The sequence below is a fragment of the Zingiber officinale genome, chromosome 9B (genome assembly GCF_018446385.1).
Source record: "Zingiber officinale cultivar Zhangliang chromosome 9B, Zo_v1.1, whole genome shotgun sequence".
NCBI lineage: Eukaryota > Viridiplantae > Streptophyta > Magnoliopsida > Zingiberales > Zingiberaceae > Zingiber > Zingiber officinale.
In genome coordinates this window covers 109,418,321-109,422,922 of record NC_056003.1, presented here as the reverse complement: position 1 = coordinate 109,422,922, position 4,602 = coordinate 109,418,321, and the positions used below count along the sequence as shown (strand labels likewise).

At 40.2% G+C, this 4,602-nt stretch overlaps 1 long non-coding RNA gene across 1 annotated transcript; it reads left to right on the top strand.

Annotated features, from left to right (window-relative positions):
- Nucleotides 1–206: 206 nt before the first annotated feature.
- Nucleotides 207–1,448, top strand: LOC122024909. Its single transcript, XR_006123528.1, has 3 exons — nucleotides 207–885; nucleotides 982–1,074; nucleotides 1,345–1,448. It is a non-coding gene; the product is annotated as an uncharacterized LOC122024909 (long non-coding RNA).
- Nucleotides 1,449–4,602: the final 3,154 nt, after the last annotated feature.

The following is a 4,602-nucleotide window of genomic DNA, read 5'->3' as shown; positions in this document are numbered from 1 at the left end:
TAAAAGAACACATGGTAGCTAGGAAAAGGTTCAGACCTTTGTACAAAAATTTTGTACAGTGGAACCTCTAGGCTTTCCGAGTAGCAACCAACAATTGGTATCAGAGCTAGGGTTTTGTGTAAAATACGGTAACAAAATAATAATAAAAAATAGGGTTATTTGACAAATAATCTTATTGGAATTTTTAGAAATTTTTAGAAATTTTTCTAGAATTAATCGGAGCTTGTATGATGTATTTAGAGGGATGTACTAACGGACCCGATAAAAGCCTGTTTGGAAAACCCAAACATGGGAGTTGATTGAGGAATAAACTTAGGTCTTGATTTATCAAAACCTAAGTTCTAAATATAAATATCTCTCCTCCCCTAAGCTCTCGGCGCAAAAACCCTTGCCTTTGCCCGTGCCCTAGCTTCCCCTCCTCCCCCTCGCGGTGCCGAACTCCCCTTTTCCTCCTCACTGCCGCCCGACGCCGCTCCCTCCTCAATCGCCGACCCCTCCATCCTTCCTTTTCTCCTCAGCCGACGACACCCTTGCAATCTTGAAGCCGCAGCGCCGCCGCCTCCTTTTCTCATCGCGGATGCCAAGTACTCACCGGAAGCCGAAGCCGCCACCATCTCCCTCTTCCGTGCCCTAGTATCGTCTCCTCTGCTCTAGGATTGGTCTTCACTCTCGACCTACCCTTCCTTCAATGGATCGCCGCCGAGCAGTAGAGATTCGGCTTGGGACCGAGTTCACCTACAAAAATTCCCTTCTCCGCTTGATCTGAGCCGCGTGAGGTGGTTCTGTCATCGAGTGCCTCACCATAAAGGTTCGGCTGCAAATTTCCAGCAGCAGGTATCACCGGCGGGGAGCCTCAGCAGTTGTTTTCCGGCCGTGAATCAGTAGGTAAGACCTTTACAACTTCATGAGTTTGGTCTGATGATCTGGGAGTGGGATTTAGTTGGATTGTGTTATGATTAGAGTGATTACAATTGCTTCTAGCTTTGTAGAAACTCCGGTTGTGGATCTGTGGCAGAGGGCAGCACCACTGTGCTTGTGCCGGCAGTAACACCTCCTGGCAGTGGGTCAACCGAGGTGAGACTATTGTAGAGTAATGCGTTGGGTTATGAATACTTAGTGTTAATTGAATCTGTATCGGTGTTATTTTGTATTTAGGGAAGAAATTCATGTTTTGGTAACCCTAATTGTTGTAGTGTAAAGCCGGGGGTTTGGATTTGTTTGAGTAGAACAATAATGGGGATTAGTAGAGGGTAATGAATGAGCTCGGATTAGTTACTTGTTTCGCATACTGGTTTAGCTATATAAATTCTTACGAATTTGGTAAAAATTGTAATGTTGACGCAGGATTTTAATCGAGGCTGGTGTCGTGACGAAGTTGATATTTGATTCGATCTACATATAAGGCGGGTATTTCTTGCTTTGTCTCTTTAGTCCTTTGAACTTGGTGCATGAGCTATTTTTGGATAAGAACTGCCTTACCTTGACTCCACTCATAATTTTTCCTATGCTTGATACTTCCACTCAAAATCTTTGAGTTACTCGTTTTTATATCTATACAGTCTCTTTTGTTATCCATGATCAGTAGCAGATACTAGATACCATGTTTGTATGCTTTGACTGTTATTTATTTATATATTATGTTGAGCATGCTGGCTTCATGTAGCATACCTGTTTCTGCTTATATATATATATGATGACTGTTGCATTGTTCGCATCATGTCATTGCATGCATGCCGCATCCTCGGCCGCTCGAGAGAGTGGTAGCTGGAGTTGATGCCGCTTGTCCTGTCGTGCCACACTCGGCCATTCGTGTGAGTGGTAGCTGGAGTATGAGCAGCAGGGACCCCACCGCAGATGTAGCTAGTTAGCTACTATGCAACTGTCCCCTCGGTCGTTCGTGTGAGTGGTAGACAGTCTGTCATTGACCCGGCCTCTCGACCATACAGGGGTCATGGTGCAGAGAGGTGGGCGGGAGTGACCATCCGTGCATACGCTGTTATTATATTTGCTTGGGCTGTTGTTATTTATATATGCTGTTATTGCTTATTTACTGCTGTTGTATACATACGCTGTTATTGCTTGTATATACCTTGCTTGTTGTCTATGTAGTTATGAGTAGTACTGTAGCAGATTGGTACCAGTTCTGTCCTACTATACCTAGCCTAGGATATTGTTTCAGGTATGAGCATTTGTTTTGGTTCTTTTGTAGTATCTGCGATTTCTGTATGAGACTGTATACTCTTGGCTCACTTTCTAGTTATAGGTATGTTCATGCACTATCTCTTTCCTTACCCGCTGAGTTCCAATACTCACCACCCCGCAAAATGGTTTTCTTTCGCCAGGTAGCAGTAGATGATTCATGGATGCTTGGAGGTCCCAGCTGCCAGTCCCACGACACACTCGAGGATAGTTTCTTTTTCTGGTTTTGGTTGCTAACGCAATTTATGTTTTGGTTTTGTGAACTTGGTATTGTATGCTTCGATATGGATTTTGGAGCCTAGTCTGGTGGTTGTAGGTATTTTTGTTAGTGCTATTGTTAGTTTTACGTTCGTATTATTTTGTGTCTTCCGCTGTGCATGTTTCCAGTCGTGTGGGTTGTTGTTAACTGTGTGGTTGTTTTTATTCATTTATGTCCAGCCAGGTAGGCTGTGTATATTAATTGCGTGTTTGTGCTATTTCTATATTGTTATCTATTCTAGCCGCATGTGGCAGAGGTATATGGTGATGTAGTAATGTTTCAGATTGTCCGCCGTACAGGGGAGATGTTGCCGAAATTTCTTCGGACAGGGACTCCTCCGGGGCGTGACATTTTGCCTCTGTGTATTTGGTATTAGTTTAATTATGCACATGTCATACATAATTTAGGCAGGATAATAGTAGGATGTGCTAACTTTGTGGATGCAGGATCCAACTATTATGGCTTATAGTTATTATGTGTGTGATTGGACCCTTGGACATGTCAAGGGCATTTTATTGTGTGTGCATGATTGTATTATAAAATACAGCAGGAGCTGTATTTAGTTTTATTAGGATTTTATTTTTGATCTAGATACATGTACATTCCTTTTATGGAATATAGGATCAAAAATGTAAAATTCTATTTATGTCGCGGATCGAATCTTGCAAAGCGTGGAACCTTCTAAGGACCAGAGGCGCAGCGGAACTAGGAGCAAGATGGATGCGACAGCTAGACCCGGTGGCGGTGGCCAAATATGGCAGCAGCTTGGGATGACAACACACGGAGGACAACTAGAGATAAAAGCCATAATAGTTGAAAATTAGATTTTCTATTTATTGCTTTTATATTGTGCTGTGTGTGCATGTTAGTATACATGACTAGTAGGCTAGCATAGTTAAAATTCCTCGTTTATAAATAACTAAGTGGGAGAGGGATTTTAAATAAATCCCATGGTCTCCATTACTGGTTTGTAAGTGATGCAAACAAGCTTGCGTTGGCTCTGAGTGCCTTCCTCCATAACGAATGAGCTTGTTTGTGGATCACTAGAACAAACTTCCATTTTTGGATGACTATAGGAAGTTAATTAAGAGCGTGTGATCTTCCCAACGGAAGGGGCATAATCTTATTAATGGACTTAGTGTCAAGTAATGGTATACACTTAGACACATCTAATAGTATCCTCCCGAGTCACTGCTATTATTTGTGTGACCAAATGAAACCAACTATTAATTTGTCATAAAACTAGGTTGACAAGATAATAAAATTAAAGGGTTAAAACCCTCTTACAAATGATTGATTTTGTATACGTCCACACTAACGTGGCATACAAAATTAACGGTGTTTGAGATAATTTTATTTGTCATAAAGATACGTTGACAAGATAGTTAATGGGTAAAACCCTCCTTTTACAAATGTTGAATTTGTATACGTCCACACTAACGTGGCATGCAAAATTCACGGTGTTTGAGGTGTTGGTGAATTTAAATAATATTGTTTGAGGAATCAATATTTTATTTTAAATTCAAAAAGTTTTGACCAAATATTTGATCAAAGACAGATCAACTATTAATTTTATTCGTCATAAAGTAAAGTTGACGAGATAATAAAATTAATGAATAAAATCTCCTCTTCGATTTTGTATACACAAAATTCATGGAGATTTTAAGGAGTTGATCTTGACCAAATATTTTTGTGATTCTTAGGATGTTTGTCAATCCCCAGTAGTCATACTATAGAAAAGACTTAGTAGTCCCAATTGTAATGATTGGAAATAGGACTTGGACATTAAGGTAGACTGTCTTCTAAGAACTAAGAAAAATTTAGGTGTATTTAATTCATTAGTTGAAACATGTCTAGTGGTGTTATCTACCAGAACCTGGAGTGTAGATACAAGATGCCATTAATCATGTCTGCAATTCATTGCAGGGTTCCAGGAAACCCGACAACTAAATGAAAGGTAAATCACCGTCCACATGGGTACTACTGTAAAAGTGGTAGCTGTTGCAGTGGGAGATGTTTATCCTTTGATAAGAATAAAATATGGATTTTAAGTAATTGTCTTTACGTACCAAGTTTAGAAAGAACCTGATTTCAGTTTCTAAACTATTATAGATATTATGTCTATTTTGATAACAAAGTTGTTA